At 35.7% G+C, this 17,768-nt stretch overlaps 1 protein-coding gene and 1 long non-coding RNA gene across 4 annotated transcripts in view; both read right to left on the bottom strand.

The window, feature by feature from the left end:
* The window catches only part of TMEM117 (transmembrane protein 117), a 464,361-nt gene that overhangs the window by 392,843 nt on the left and 53,750 nt on the right, over positions 1–17,768 (bottom strand). The window lies entirely within an intron of this gene.
* The window catches only part of LOC142873362 (uncharacterized), a 54,402-nt gene that overhangs the window by 9,423 nt on the left and 27,211 nt on the right, over positions 1–17,768 (bottom strand). Inside the window, exon 1 of the long non-coding RNA XR_012921429.1 lies at positions 14–17,768. This exon is cut by the window's right edge and continues 27,211 nt beyond it. This is a non-coding gene — a long non-coding RNA (uncharacterized LOC142873362). The remainder of the gene's footprint in view (positions 1–13) is intronic.

Raw genomic sequence — 17,768 nt, 5'->3', positions numbered from 1 at the left:
AAAAAAAAGTCACCACTGGCAGCACATTTCAGTGACACAGAATGGGTCACAAAACTTGCTTACTTGTGTGACGTATTCACCCTGCTCAACAAACTCAATCTGTCACTTCAGGGGAGAACAACAACTGTGTTCAAGTTAAGTTAACATAAAGTGGCAGCATTCAAAGCCAAACTGGAATTATGGTGGCGACAAATGAACATTGGGATTTTGACATGTTTCAAATGTTAGCAGAGATTTTGAAAGAGACTGGCCAGGACCTTCTTTCTCCCAGCTGGTGCATGATCACCTATCTCAGCATTACTACCGCCCACAAAAGACCCCTGAACTGGGAAGGAATGGATCCAAGACCCATTTGTGAATAAGCCAGATGAATAGACTTTGTCCATGCTAGAAGAGGATCAATTGCTTGAGATTGCAAATGACAGTGGCCTTAAAAGTATGTTGGAGACAATTTCAAATTTCCATACGTTCTGGATTAAAGTCAAGGCAGAATATCCTGAAATTGCCACAAAAGCACTGAAAAGCCTGCTCCCATTTCAAACATCCTATCTTTGTAAAGCAGGGTTTTCTGCAGTGACAGCAACTAAAACGAGATTACAGAGTAGTCTGGACGTAAGCAAAACACTTTGGGTGTCACTGTTTTCCATTGCCCCCAGATGGGACCATCTAATTGCAGGAAAAGAAGCTCAGGGTTCCCACTAATTATGCATTATGGTGAGTTAGGTAATATTTTCATTATATATTACAATATAAAAATAATAGAAATAAAGTGCCCAAGAAATTTAGTGGGCTTGAATCATCCTGAAACCATACCCCTCATACACTCTCAAGTCCGTCGAAAAATTGTCTTCCATGAAACCGGTCCCTGGTGCCAAAAAGGTTGAGGACTACTGCTCTAATTTATCCATTTAATGGAAGTGTTAAATGGCACTGAATCTAGGACTGGCTCCTCTAGGTCACCAAGTATCCCTCTTACTTCTAAAACATTAATAGTCACCTTTGGGTGACACTACCATGGTTCGTCTGGTTCTAATATCCTCCTACCTTTATGCTTTCTCTCCCCACAGTGGAAGCCACATAAGCTTTCCTGGATGTTCAGTCTTATCTCAGGTTTTGGACCAATAGCATCCTCATGAGAAGGGAACTTTAGCTCAATGTAGAGTACTAGATATCAAGTCAACCTTGCTATTCGTCCAACTCTGATAACTGACTCTTTGGCAAAGGTATAACAGCAGGCTTCTCTGCCTTGTTCCTGAAACCAAGCCCCAGCTGATCCTCTAGATGTTGTAACTGGGCCCCTTGCTCATTTCCCTCTGTGCCTGGGTCGCTGTCCTGATAAAAGCACTGTGCCTGTCTGTTCTCTGGATACCATAAAGTTTCTTCCATTCCCTAAAGAATGGAATTTTCCCCCTGTGTCTACAGTTATATCCTGGTCCCGTATCCCATCCCATCTCCAAACTCTCTCACTCAAGGGCATGTCTAGTTCCAACTTCCAGAGACCCTAAAACTCTTCTGTTCCAATGAGGTTAACACATCTGACTCTGTCTTAAAATAGAAAACAACCAGTTGTAAATTCATCAACAGAATCAATAATCAGTCAAATAGGACTTTTGATAGGTTTATAAACTTATGTAGGTTGACTAATCAAAAATCTTACCACGGCCATAAAATGTTAACATCATGTTCTCTATGTAATATGCCACCATTATCACCACATAATAGGCCAAAAAAGTACACATTTCATTGAATGTCATAAGAAATGATACAATATATGTTGAATACGGAATCTCATTTCTTCTTAAGCTCTTGAAAAAAATGATTAGGCAAAAACATTCATAATTTCAAGAAATATGTATATTTTGTTTCTTTTCTTTTTGAAACATAGAACTAAAAAGTCTTCAGATGCTTCATCTATTCCTCTTAAATCATTCTTAAAAAGTCAGTTAATACTTCTATGATGCTCTGCTTTCTTATTTTGTACACCAGTAGTTTCACTTTATATTATGATTTTCTCAGTAAGGAAAATGGCAAATGCAAATAAGTTAAATAGGGCCAAATGAATAATCCATTGTTGAAAAAGAGAGCATTTAGGGAAAAAGAACTCTCATATGCTACTGGCAGGAATATAAGTTGTTTCATTCTTTTCAGAAAGCCATTGCACAATTTGTTTCCAGAGCCTTTTTATAAAGTAAATTTATTTTAACTCAGTAACTCACTAAGAGTCTTTCCCCCCAAAAAAGGAGAAAAAATTTAGACATTTAGTCAAAGATTGATATACAAAAATGTTTCATTTACATCAAAAGAAAAAAAGAAACAACCTAAGTAATCAATGAAGTTTGATTCAATACATTACAGTATATCTATATGACGGGAAACCATACAGTCTTCAAAACTTATAATACTTAACATGATGGGGTTAAGATAATTTTTTAGCCAGAAATAAAATTGTGTTCTGGCTTGTTAAGAGTGGTGTTATGATAATGGTAGGTGATTTTAATTTTCTTTTTCATTGTTCTTCCTCCTCTTCTTTTTTTCTTCTTTTCTTCCTACCTTCCTTACTCTCACTCTCTCACTCTTGCTCTCTTACTCTTTTTGTTCTATAGTTTCCAAATGTTCTACACTAAGCACATATTGTTTATTTTAAAAAATAAAAATAAAGTATTATAGAGAATGTAAAACAATTTAAGGGCATGAGAGTATCTTCAAGTATATTAAAATAAGGATCTAATTGATTTCTCTTTTTAATTCCTTAACAAATTAACAGGGGTAATTTTCCAAAAGAGCTGTGGTTGCTGTGACTTCGTAATCTATCTCTCTGTGGTGACTGTCCCCCTCCTCAAAACACTGCCCCAGCAGATCTCTAAGGTGGATCTTAAAGAAAAAGCAAGCAAGCAAACAAACCAACAACACTGTATATAAGAAACCCCACTTAAATACAATATGCTGAAGCAAACTGCAGCTGTCTGATCCCACCAGTAGATTTTTACTGTAGTTTGGAGAATCAAACACTTTGATGACAGACTGATACGATACTTGTGGGTAGACTTCAATTTAAAAGTAAAAACTTACCTTCAATTCTAAACCAACTAGTTCAACAGGGAAGAACTGTGGATATTATAAATACTTACTGAGTGCTTACCAACTTTGACCAGCTTTATATGAGTATATATGAATCATTTTTAAAATGGAGATTTTTTTAAAAAGCACTTTGCACAAGGTCACATATCTAGGTAGTGGCAAATAGAGCTCTGCCTACCTTCAAAGCTCATTTTGTCTCTAATATATCACTTAGCACTAACAATTTTGCCAATTAAGAAGAGAATAATTAAAGAAAATGTATGTAAAATACTTTGCACTGTGCTGGGCATTGAGCAGGTGCTCAAGAAATGGTAGTCATTGTTATAATTGCTAAAAGTGAGTGACTTTTGTATATTTTCACTTCAAAAAGAATTAAAATGTGAGGAAAAACACCACCTAAAATGAATTTCAAAGGGCTCTGTTAGTTGAATTGGCTTATTTAAAAAAGAAAGCACAATTTCCCACATGATTCCAAAATTCAGAATCTACAATGCAATAAATTCCTGTTTATTCAGAATAATCATAATATGAGGCTGGTTATTGAAATGCATATACAGACTACCAATGTCTTACATTGTACATACAATAAAACCCCCTAATGTCTACTGAAAGGAAATTTATATTTTAATGATGCAAAAGACAGTTCAGAATCTTTTACACATTGTGAATATAAATTGCCACTGTGGTCTAGAGAAAGACCCATCAGTAAAGATATTCAGTAAAATTATCTCTAGATAATCCAACTTCTACTACTTTACAAAGCTCATTACTAATAGAATGCCTTCAAATGGAGCTAAGGGAAGTATTTTGGGTTTACTAATTAAACACATTCGGGACCAGACTTCAAGCAATATGAGTCTAAATTAAACAGCATGATCATCATCTATTCTCATGTGGTTAGACTAGGACTTGTATTGAATTCTCAACAGTATGAAAAGGTTCTTCTGTGAGGGCAGGGACTGCGTTTTCAAGATCTTTTTGATCTTGCCATAATGCTTGGTTATCTGCATATAACACACTGCTTGATAGATATCCATTGACTGGCAGCTACTCCATCCCAAGTGGAAAACGATTGCTTTCTTGGCTGGCGTAAGAATCTGGAAGTTCTCAAATCAGTCAGTTAGGTTACTTTCCAACTACTTGCAAGGCCACTTTTGTCTTAGAGCCAATCCTACTTTCTGTAGACCTCCTTAGTCTCTCCGGTTCTATTACAAATGTTAACAAATCAGTTCAGGAGTTGAATTTCAAGGAAAGTGTTATGTAAGAGAAGCAGCCTCTTGAGAGTACAACTAACTACTGTGTTGGACATTGTGAAGTAAGTTATTTAACACCGACATCACCTGGTGCTCTCACCATGGAAAACTGTGCAGGGGACACTATAATAGGGCAGTGAGATCAACTCACCACCGAGACTCTGGAGGCACTTTTTTTCTGCATCCTAGATATCTAAAATGGATTACAGATGAGATGAAAACAGTCTTCCATCCCAAAGCTAGATCTAGGACAGGTCTAGAAATGTGAGGTTCAAGTAGGGTTTATTACTATTATTCATTATTTATATAGGATCTATTACTAATAATTATTAATCATAATACATCCTGAAAGTACAGCTGTATACTGAAAATACCTAGAAGGGCATAAAAAATTATTGCTAAATTACTAAAACAAAAATTATACCATTAACAGAAAATGAAAAGTCATAAGAATTCGGATTCACAGATTTAAGAGTAAAGAAGTACTTCAAAAATTATCCAAAATCTATACAAACTCAGCTGGAGGGAAAGAAAAGAAATTGTGCTTTGACCTGTTAAGTTTCAGATGCCAGTAAGCAAATGGTGAAACTAGGAGAGAAGTCAAAGCTATGAAGGAAGTGTGTGTGCATGTGTGTGTTTGCGGTATATTTAATAGTCACCTTCACAGAGTTGAAAGCTAATGCCGTGGGAATAAACAAGAGCAATGAGAAAGAAAGTGTAGACAACGAAAAGGAAGACCAAGAACAAAACCTCCAGGAATGCCTATGTTAAGTAGTATAAAAGAATGGGTTACAAAAGGAAAGCACAGAAAAGCTATTGGGTGAGAAAGAAATTGAAATAATTCAGTACCACAAAAGCCAAAGAAAACAACCATTTTGAGAAAGCAGCTCTGGGGAGGAGTTTAAGAATATGGTGAGAGATTGAGGAAGATGTGAACTGAGAAGATTGAATCTGACAACATTTAGGTCAAAGCATTTTGGTTTTCAATGAATGCTCAATATAATTCAAGTGAAGGAGAATTTATTTAATAATCTGAGAGGCAATCTCATAGGGAAAGAAACTAAAGTTCAGTTTAATAGGCATTTGAACTGGGGAGCAACTAAGACCAAAGTCACTCTCTCAGAGTTTATATGAGGAATCTCATCTTCTCTATTTTTTCTCTTGAGTAGCTTTCTCTACTTGTGCATAGACCAATATGTTTGCCTGACTCAAAAATATATTAAATTATAGGGCAAATACCTACCACAAACTGAAACCTCTTTGTCTTAATGAAAACTCATTAGAAAATCTGATAAACTGATAAGCTGTAGGTCAGCCAATGAGTTCACGGCCTTGAGTCATGTGCACATTGCTGTCCAATCAACTGCAGTATGGGGGAAGTCACATGGCCACCAAGGCCTCCAACCAGCAAAAGCCATGGACTAAGGCAAAATTCAAAATGAGTATATGGGAAGGGTGGACCAAGAAAAATGTGTTTATTTCAGGCAACCTAGAATGACTGTTATAATTTATTCAATGTTCAAAAACATAGGGGTACCTATATTGTGCTAGATGCTATAAATTAAAGTCAAGTTTTGCTTCTTCTCAAATGTCAACAGAGTAGGAGACTCAAAGAAGTTGTCAATGACATAATTATAAACCATTAGCAATATGATAACTTCTATATAAAAGTGACAAAATGATCAAAGGAAATAGAAATGACTTTACAAAGGAGGTGACATTTTTGCTGACCTTTGAAAAATGAGATTTCAACAAGAGATGAAAAAAGGGGATGGGAGAGGGAGGAGGACCAACCTAGGAGACTCTGTGTCCACTGTTAGGCTGAGAGTTCCTTGAGGGTAGGGAATATTTCCCACTCACTCTTTATCCTTAGTGCCTAATGTAATATCTGCCACAAAGTAGGACCTCAATTAATATTAACATTTTTAATATTAAACATTAATAAGTACAAATAAGAGGAAAGGAGCGGAAAGCATCCAAAAAATTATGAGAAACTTTTGGATCTATTCAAAAAACAGTAAGAATATTCAGAACTCGAAGACTAGTGAGAGATAATGAAAGGGTAAGTTTAAGGCCATATTATTAAGGGCCTTGAATGTAAACTAAGTGTTAGACCTTCAGCATGGTATAGGAAGTATCACTGCCCTGGAAATAAAGAAACTAAATTATAGGATGAGATCTGGCAAAGTTCCCTTGACTATTCCTCATGTGTGACATGAACCTGGCCAATTTTCTCCACCACTTCAGACAATTGTTGTGAGACTGAAATTAAATAATGAATGTTGAAGATGGTGTCATTCCTTTCTGTATCCTCCACAGCACCCATCACAGAATTTTGCCCAGTAAATTTTTAATGACTTTATTTGTGAACTGTAAAATTATTTCAATGTAAGAAATGTTCAATCCCTACAATTAATCAACCCATTGCACTTAGTATATATTCCATAATTATTTGTTGAACTGAGTTAGTTTTTCACTTCAGTATATATTTTCTAAGAATACAGTCATATAAATTCTATTCAAGAAATGGGCATTAAAAATCTATGATAAGAGACTAGGGATGCAAAGATGAACTAGCCACTTCTCTCTCCCTCAAAGAATTTACAATTTAATAGGGGAGATGAGACATCTGTGTGAATACATATAATACCAAGCAAGACTATGAATATAGAAATGAAAGTAATATGATGTGATAGCTGTCTCTAAGATGGCTGCCATTAATTCTTTTCCTCCCTGTATACCCATTCCATGCTCTTGCTAAGGAGTAAATTCTTTCCACCCACTCCTTTGAAGCTGAGCTGGCCTGTGACTTCAGTGACCAAAGAGAAACCAAAGCGCTGCAGGATATTGCACCTTATGGAGATGGAGAAAAGCCAAGAGACAAATAGACACCAAAATTGTGATGGAAGAAGCCATTTTGAAAATGGATCCTCTAGTCCCATCCCCTGCAGCTGATGATACTTCAGATGAACTATGCAGCTAAACCCTTCATGTATTTCTGATCCACAAAATCATGAGCAAAGTAAAATTGATATATTACGCCACTAAGTTTGGGTTAGTTTTTAGGCAGATATGGATAAATGAAATATTTGTGACCACAGAAGAGAAATTAATTTCCAAGTAGAAAGTAGAGAAGGATTCATGAAAAGGTGGTTTTAAAGAATGGGTAACATTTGGATACAAAAAAAAAATGACTAAAGGGTATTATAATTTTTTACAAAGAGATTCTAGTGCAAAATTAATCATGAAGGTAAGAAAGCCTAGAATATTTAAGTACTAGCCAGAGATTTAGGTTCATTTAAATATGGACTAAGAATTTTGAGACATTTTTCATGGAAGAGTTCAAGATTGAAATTTAGTTCAAAGATCAAAAAATGAAATGAAATTTAGTTCTAAGATCAAAAAATGCCTTGAAGGTCAGAATAAGGTATCTGGACTACAAAACTGAAACCAACTGGGTGATTAAAGTTTTTAAGCAGTAAAGTGTCATAATCTTCTCATCTCTCCCTGTAGTCCAAGCCTCCACGATGCCTTAAGACTTCTAGAAAAACATTTGATTTTTCTCTGTGCTTCCATTCTTACCCTCTTACAGTTAGTTTTTGACACAGCAACTAATACGATCGTTTAAAAATAAAAATTAGATCATGTCACACCCCATTCAAAACACTTTGAGAAATGTCTTCAAATTTAGAATAAAATCCAAATTCCTCACCATGGCCTCCTAAAAAAGCCAACATAATCTGATTTCTGCCTGTTTCTCCAAACTCATCTCCTTTCACTCTCCACTTTCCACATTCCACTCCAGCTATGCTGGCCTTCTTGTCATATGTGGAACACACCAAGCTCATTTCACCTCTCAGCTTTTCATTTGCTATGCTTTTTTTAAGTCTCTAATAAAATCTCGCCTTTTCAGACAAGCCTTCTCTGATGATGTCATCTAAAATAGTGCCCACCCCATCCCACTGCTCTTTTTCCCATCAAACTGCTTATTTTATTTTATAGCCTTAATTACTACCTGACATTACACATTTTTATTTATCTCTTTGTAGTCTATCTTCTCTCATAGACCAAAACACAAGACATGGATTTTATCTATTTTGTTCATCACTGTATCTCCAGTACTTAAAATAGAGCCTGATGCATTGTGGATCTTCAGTAGGTACTCCCGGAAGGAGAAAGGGAGTAAAGGAGACAGCAAAGAAGGAAGAAAGGACAGAAGGCAGGTCAAAGCTACATTTTAGTAGGAGTGGAGAGAAAAGAGTTAACATTGCAGGCCTGAGCTGCTATCTTTAGAAAGGCCTGCTTGCAAAGTTGGCCCTTGACTGGTACCAGGAACTTGGATTTCCCACCATTCCATAACTAATAAGCCTGGCTCACTATGCCTAAACTATTTATAAGCAATATGGCTTATACTGAACACCTGCTTTCCTTCTGGGAGTCTAGAATTTGGCTATGTGCTAGGTAGAGGTGCCTATATGACCAGCCCCCAATAAAAACCTTGAGCAGTGAGTCCCTACAGAGGTTCCCTGGTTGACAACATTTCATGTGTTGTCACTGCTCCTTGCTGGGGGAATTAGGTGTGTCTTGCATGCCCTTACCGGGAAAGAATTATGGAAGTTTGTGCCTGATTTCCCCAGGATTTTGCCCCATGCACTTTTTCCCTTTGCTGACTTTACTTTGGATTCTTTTGCCATGATAAGTCATAGCCATGAGTCATAACATATGCCGAGGGCCTGTCAGTCCTCCTCAAGAATCATCAAAACTGGGGTGGTTTTGACCTTCTGATAACAAGAAAATTTTGACAGCAGCTTATAGGGTAGATTTGAAGTCTGGAGTAATTATTGGTAAAGAGGCCAGATGGGGAAAAGCCTGTTGCTGTGATCCAAGAGAAAGGTAACAACAGTAGCATTGGAAGCAAAAAGATGTTTTTAGCAAGTATATTTTCCAGGGGGCAATTTTTCAAACCTCTGATAAAAGACACTGGATTGCAAGAGGTTACGGAATGAAGAAGAACTAAGAAAGCTGAGATAGTAAGTGTAGACTACTTTTAAACAACGGAGGAAAACAATATGAGAGTACAGTGGTTTTAGGATAGCATAATTATGAAAAATTTATATTAGAGTAAGTGAATGTGAGCATATTTTAGAAACCGTTAGAAATCTGAAGATGAAAGAGGTATTTCTCAAAGTAAACATTAGGAGATGGGCTTAATAACAGAACTTGGGATCAAAAATATAAGTTAGACCGTAAACTCAATCAGGGAAGGGACTTCTGTGTGTTTTGTTCACTAGCCTATTCCAAGCACTTAGAAGAGTACCCAGCACATGGTATGTACTCAACAAATACTCTTCAAATGGTAAGGGGGAAAGAAGTATCACATTAAGAAAAATAGACAAATCTTGAAGTATGGAAGAATGAAATTGAGAGATGTCAAATATGATTCTCTCATGCCTACCAGTAAAGTATTAATAAAAAACTAGTAGGTGTGGAGGAGATGGTCTTTGAAGAGAATATGAAATGCCCATGACCATGTCTCTGGGGAAATCATTAGGAATCAATATGAAAGTAACAAAAATAAAGCACAGTCTTTCTGCCTAGATTTCCTCCTTAGAGGAAAAAATTCAAATGAATTTTTAAAATACTTATTTTATTTTATTTATATTTTGAGACACAGTCTTGCTCTGTTGCCTGGGCTAAAGTTGCATGGTGTCAACTTAGCTCACAGCAACCTCAAACTCCTGTGTTCATTCGATCCTCAGGTCTCAGCCTCCTGAGTAGCTGGGACTACAGATAAAGGCCACCATGCCCTGTTAATTTTTTCCATTTTTAGTTGCCTGGCTAATGCTTTTTTCTATTTTTAGTAGAGACAGGGTCTCACTCTTCCTCAGGCTGGTCTCAAACTCCTGAGCTTAAGCAATCCTCCCACCTCAGCCTCCTAGAGTGCTAGGATTACAGGCGTGAGCCACCATGCCTGGCCTAAAATACTTTTAGAACAGATATAACGATATAACAAACACCTAAGAGATCAGAGATGAATCAATGTCTTCTTTAATACTATTCATAAGAAAATATCACTTGGATGAATTCTTTGTCTCTAATCCTAAAACCTGATTTTAAAAAGACACTACTTTTATCTTCACCAATCTAGAATGACAGGACATACACATAATCCTCATTTGAACTAGGAGAAAAAAATGTACTTTTATACTATGTAGAGTGAGATTTATTGATAGATTTTCATTAATGGTCTTGGGGTCCAGATCAAAGTACGGAAACAGTCAACCTAGCATAGAAGATGCAAAGGGAATTGTTAGCATTTGAAAGGAAAACACTGAAAATTAAACTTCAGTTTATTTTATAACTGCTTCAAAAACAGAACATCGAGAACAAATCTATACTCCTACGTTAATTCTTACTTTCCTCCTGTTTATGAACTACATGATATAGAACATGTTATGGACGCTGGGCTACACTTCCCAGATACCCCCTTCAAGACCAAATGACATATTTCCTAAACTGCTAGAAAGGTTGTCAGCTGACTGCTCTCAACTCTCAGCCATCAGCCCTCTACAAGAGTGGTACCTGTCTAAAGAGAGCTGTCTCACCCAGGGTCATCTTTCCTTCCCAGAGCAGCCCTCATCCAATGGTTTGTTTGTGTGGTTATATAAATACCCAAGCCCTCATCCCAAATCAGGACCACTGTGAAGCACCATCCCATCTTCAGAGCTCCCTGTGTGGGGTTGACTGAGACTTTGTTGTGACTGTATCACAACCCACTTCTCGCTCTGTCTTACGCTACTTTGCTTTCTTCCCTTCCTAACAATTCTCCCCACTGAATTTCCTGCACCTCTTTCTCAGAGTCTGCTACCCGTGGAACCCAACCTGTAAGGAAGATGAAAGAATCACCCATTTTTCTAAAAATTAAATGTAAATGGAAGCTATGCATTACTTTTTTGTATAATTTCAGCAAAGTGGTTACTACAGTCAATCCTTCAAAAGTTCTCTTATTTTAAAAAATGCAATGTTAGAAAGTGAACTAGTATAAAACTTACTTTTAAACAAAACTATACCAGTGTTACCATTAATTATCTAATGGCCTTGGCAACTTAATCTCTTTGATCCTCAGTTTCTTCATTATTAACGAAAAGATATAGTACCTATCTCATTAAGTTGTTGTGGCGATTAACTAAGGTGATGTACACAGAAGTATACAGGAGAAGCTCAAGAGCTATAATTCCTATCTCTCCACTCATTATTAATAGGGCATGAGCTTAGAGTTGCTTTCCCATAACACCCATGCATTTGCACTGATGATGCAAACCACTAATAACAAATAGCATGCAATTATGAAACAGTTATATGGTTAATGGATGGCATATCTGATCAATAAGGTATGAGAAAGTATTATTCATACTACATAGACTCATAAACAGAATAGTAACTTACTCTTTACTGAGCAATTACAAACTTCCAAGTACAATGTGGAGTATTTTACATTTTATATAATCCTCAAAACAACACTGTAGATAGTATGCCTCTTTTGCAGATATAAAACTGGTAGTGCTCAGAGAAAGTAAATCGTTTAAGGTTACACATCTAGTAAGTGGCGGAACCAGTATTTTAGCTTAGATTTTCTGCATCTAGGCTTTTAAATAATACTATAAGATCTCTTTTGCTCTACCCATTTTCTACAAATTGCCTCAAATAGAGGCTACCTCTGGCATACCAGCTATACAGAAACACACTCAGCTATATTAGAGACTATAGCTTTCAAAGCATAGAAGAAAAAAGAGATCTAAAACACCCAGTTTGATCTTCAATATTAAAAAAAAAAGCAAATGGTCTCATCTCCAACAATATAAATTAATCTTTTAAGACTACATTCCCTTTGCTTCCACATCCAGTTCATGGAATCTGTCTTACCCTTGTTGTCCTTGAGTAAATTCGTCTTTTTCCAGTTATTAAAGTGCCCTCAGCCCTGAACCTACTCCTAAATAAGTGTAACTTCTGCTGACCTTTCTGCCTTCCAGGACTTGGGAGTGAGAAGCAGCACATACAGCTGCTGGAGGCAGACTGTTTGCCTCCCCTACAAAAGGGCCCTGTCTTGAGACCCCATGATTGCACTAGATGAAAGGCATGGTCACAAAACAGACTGAACCCTAAGGAGACTCTGCTTGTACCTTTTTAAAGAGCATCTTTAGTTTAATTTCTAGTAAAAATCCCCATATTTTCCATAAAGGCTGCCTTCCAACTGTTTAATTTTTCACGATGCTATTTCAATAACCTACAGTAATTGGTTTTATTCAGTTTTGTGTATATTTCAGGAAACAGCAGAAAGAAAGGTACATTTTTTATGCTTAACCTGTATTAATCATTACTTTCCCTAGGGAAAAACTATGTACAAGTTACTAAATAACATTTTCTCCTAGGAAACCTCCTCTTGAATACTAGATTCTAGTTTTGTCCCAAGCAGTAGTCCTGCTTCCTGCTTTGGGTAAGAATGACAGTAGGTGCAGCCATCCAACCCCTCACTGAAAATAGGTGAGGCCCTTAAATTTTATCAAGAGCAAGAGAACAGTAAGGAGGAAGCTGCACCCTGTTCTCTTTGAAGCGCTCACGTGTGTTGACAACAAGCCTACACAGGCACAGGGCACCTTGATCTCAAACAGTGTCCTTATAGGTCCACCTTAACCAGGACCAATACACACAAAGCTGAATTGTTCACACCAAAAGAGGCCAGGTGACACCCTTCTCTCAAGAGACTGTGATTGCTACTAATCCATGAGGTGTTTGCTGGCTCCCTGCCTCACTTTGACAAATGAGATGGGATAGGGAAACGAAAGCAGTAAGAATGGAGCAAGAAGATGAGAGATGGTAGAAACAGTTGCCTGGAAGATTCCACTCAAATAGATACTTCCCTACCACACACACACACACAAAAAAACAACAGTTGTCTTGTTTGGATGGGATATTTGATCAAGACTCCCTCATCAATCGAAGACTTTACTGGAGGCCATGATACAGGCATAAATTTCTGGAAATGGTAGAGAGAACTGAACAACAGTCACCATTAAAACAAAAACTATAAACCTAAAAATTTACTTTGGGGGAAAGTAGGTCTCAATGGAATTATTTTTTTCCATCAAGAACGTATTTATCTAATAAATAATAAAAAGTCATAGCATGTAATATTAAATACAGTAATCTTAAACTCTACTACCACATAGCTTATGAAAAAAAAAGCATTCAATTAAGGAGTAGGTAACAATATTTTCATAAAAAATATTCAGCTCTTTGCTGTCAAAAAGAGTAAATTCTGGCCCTTTTCACTAATTGAGTAGGCCACTCATTATGTTTTCTATCTTAGGATTGATTTAGTTGGCTAGCTCCTTGGTTTTGTCTTTCACACAAAGAAAGACTGATATTTGTGTTATGTTTTCATAATCAGAATGTTGTTGCACATTATTGTTGGAGTCCAAAGAAGGCAATATGCATAAATCAAGCACAATTTTAGAAATGGGCTATCAGGGACTCCACGTTAAAAGGAAATCCAACTGATCCATTCTCATAACTATTCTTCTTAAATCAGCCTGAAAATGCAATAAATGCTTTGGAGAATTTTGCTTAGCTGATCAGCTGGATGTTGGCTCATATTTTAACTATCTTGCTGGATTTGGCAATGTAAATCCAAATCATGAGAAATATATTTTGTTCTCAGTATTTAAGATCTCAGGGATTCAGCAGTTATTTTTGGCAGACTTTGAATATGAAATGTAGTGGTGAAGAGATATGAATTGAATAATTAATCTTCAAATGTACATATATTAAGAAGAAATAGAAAAATACATGATCCAGACCTTTCAACAGTATTTTCCTTTTTAAAATGCATGTCTCCAAAATTACTAACATTAGCTCTTAACAAAATGTAATATGACTTGTTTATATAACTCTTCTTCCTCCTAATGAAGCTTGTGCGTATGTATTAAATAATTTAAACACCCTTGAGTTTTACATAGAAAAAGGACAAAAATATAAAACTCTTCACTTTTTTATAATGGATTAAAAAAACCTCAGATGCAAGCTTTGGGAAGAAAATCTAAAACTTGAATGAGAGCTTTGCATTTTTAAAAAGCACTGCAAATCAGAATGCTCTTATTACATTGCCTCAACCTCAGCATTGCTTAACTAAGGAAAATAAGTCCTAGAACTAAGATGAGCTCCACTTATGAAAGAATATGCTGCAGAAAAGTGAGCATCTTTATTGTTAATCTTAGTTTTTTTCCTCCAAACATCTGAAATAAGTTATTTGCCAATTCCAGGATCTTAAAATCTACAGATCATTGAATAAGCTGCTATATTCAGTACATTCCACAAGAAGGTGCCCTCTCCCTAGGAAGAGAGCCTCTTTTACACACGCAGCTAAACTACAAAACGTTTATGCTCACAGACCTAAAGTAAATTTAAAATTGACTTTTTATAAATGAAACATCTTAGAGATAAGCAAACACTTGAGGTACTCGTAATAAAATTTTTAACATGAGACAATAAAAATTAATGCTTCTAGAAAGTGTGGACCCCTTTAAACTGCCCTCAAAATCAGGGATAAAGCGTGGTAACTTGATAAAGAAGAAGGATGAAGGATCTAAAAATAATATGTCTGTGCCAAGACTGTTTAGAGAAGTACTGTGCTAAAGAAATACAATATAATTTGCATGTAATTTTAAATTTTCTAGTAACCACATTAAAAAAGTTTTTAAAAAGTGACATTGATTTTAATAATATTTTACTTAACCCAATTTATCTAAAATATCATCATTCTAACATGTAATCAATATAAAAATTATTAGTAAAATATTTTACATTGTCTCTGTACTCTTTCCAGTGTACATTTTACACTTAAAGCACATATCAAGTGCTCCATAGCCACATGTAGCTAATGGCTATTATATTGAACAGCTCATGTCTAGAAAGTCTAACCTATTTTACTGAGCACCAAACTTAATTTCTGATTAAAAATCCAAAATTGAGCCTATATTTCTTAGGTCACATAAATGTATACATGAAAATGCAAATAGATTCTTGCTTATGCTTACAATGGACACAAAGGAACACACAAATGTTTTTATTATGTATCATATGAAAATAATTGGTCTAATTTCCCTTCATCTCTATAATCTTTGGACTGAATAATAACCTATAAATGTAAAATAAAATTAAGTCTCAGATCTGTTTAATAATATCTGTTTTTCTGATGCATATAAGCATAAGACATATAATAATGTACAATAGACCAAAAGTTGCAAGCTCTCACATACCTAAGATGAATAGTACATGTCATGTGTATAATAAAATAAATAAGCATTAATAGGTGGATTTAAAAAAGCATCTCCTCATTATGGGTTTTAGAATTCTCTATTTAACTGGATCCATGAGTCAGAATTTTGTGAATCATAGATAACAAAAACATAAATGGCCTATTTATCAATCCTAATTCTCTTCTTTCAAAAACCTCCTCATGAAGAATGGCAAGTTGATACAAAAGCTTTCTTAACAAAAATGAAAAGGGTTGACTTCTTATTAGGCCATGAAGTCCTGAAAGTAGACTAGGTTTTATTTTTCTTGTCAAATGGGAACACAAGTTTAAAAGACAACCTTGTTTCTTTTACAAGATGTGTTTATGAGAGCAGTGAAATACAATCACTTTGAGAAACTGCAGCAGGAAGAGGTCACACCGCTCTGGGTCTGTGGAAAAATGGCCAGGGAGACACTGGTGCTTGGTCTGCAGGAGATTCTTTAGGGTCCCCTGCACGCAGTTCCCAGGCACCACTAACTGGCGCTGAGCAAAATATAACTTTTTCTTTAGGAATTGCACACCCAGAAGGAGCTCCCATTCATCTGCAATTCCTCACACTCCTCAATTTCCGCAAAGTCTCAACTACTTAATTCTGCAAGATAATTTTGAAATTAGACATGAGTAACTAACAGGCTGATTTTCTTTCTGCATAAGAAAAACGAAAGGGATAAATAAAAATTCAAGTTAGTTAGAAATAAGATTCAAAAAAAAAAGTTCTCTAACAATGTGACATGGTTGGTTTTATGTTGTTGTATTCAAGTAATAGTACGTAGTTCAAGTAGTTATGAAAAGCAATAAAAGGGCAAAGCCATACTAATAAAGAAAACAATGCTTGAGAGTAGTGTGCTAGTTTATAATTTATAGGATCCTTTACGTCCCCCTATTTGATCTTCACAAATTTGTAGAATAGAGGACAGGTATTATTACTTCATTTCATAAATGAGAAAACTAAAAGCTCAGAAAATTTCCTACTAAAAGTTGATGAAACAAGGAAGTGTGAAAAATGCTATCTGAAAAACATTAGAGACATTCTAATGACTTGAAAGAAGCTTTAATACATATTCCTTACAAATGAATCATTTTGTCTTGTGGAACAGGTTTCCTTCCTAAGGGTCTGTTATGGCCTTTATGTAATTTTCTCTAGCCAGCTGGAATCACTTTTCAATCTCACTCAAGTCAAGGGAGCCTCTTGGAGGCTTAGCAGTAGCTTCTGCAGCAATGTGGTTTTGTCTACCAGCATGTTCTGAATTATTCAAGATAACACAGAAAGGCCTGGAGATAGATTACTCCAAACGCAGCAGAAACAAATTAACAGTTAGTTGAGTTAGATAAATTTGAATAAATGAATGTATTAAACTGTGCATCCTGATACAACGTACACTGATGAAATCTGCAAAAAGAATTCAAAGCTCTCCATAAAATACAGTAAGTGAGTACAGGAGGATAACTTAGAATACAAACTCTGCATAGAGAAGCCACAGCCCACATTAGACTGAGAATTAGGATGAACTGCACCTCTCTGCATGTTAGCTATACACTTGCCCCAATAGCAAAACTATATTTGCTTACTACTTTGGGGCCTATACCAGGAAAACTTATAAAAGTTTGCTTCAGAGTGATAGGGCATTCAAAATGACCTCACCAACAGGGAGCAAAGGGATGATACGCAGAATTATACACTGATATATATGGTGACCACCAATAACTACCATGGAAATTTTAGTTTCTATTTCAGTATTTAATTTCATTGACATTGAATAAAATGATTTAAAATGTTTGATGATAAAATCTGCCTTATTCATTAACCTATTATCACTTATTTATGACCTATGTCAAAATGACAGTTGAGTTTAAATTCCAAAACTCTTACAGGAATAAAATAATTTCAGCATATGCTTTGGATAAAACTGTTCATGTGTGCATCCAAAATATACCCATATTAAAATAATATTAACATAGAGTTTTCAGGTTGTTGGTCTAATAATGCTTGACAAACTTATTCACTTGTGAATAAGCATTTATGATTAACATTTTTATTAGCATTTATAATTTAACTCAAATATTATTGGCTAATCAAGTATAAG

This window comes from Microcebus murinus, chromosome 10 (assembly GCF_040939455.1).
Source record: "Microcebus murinus isolate Inina chromosome 10, M.murinus_Inina_mat1.0, whole genome shotgun sequence".
In the NCBI taxonomy this organism is placed as follows: domain Eukaryota; kingdom Metazoa; phylum Chordata; class Mammalia; order Primates; family Cheirogaleidae; genus Microcebus; species Microcebus murinus.
Note: the sequence above shows the minus strand (reverse complement) of the source record. Positions and strands in the feature narration are given on the sequence as shown.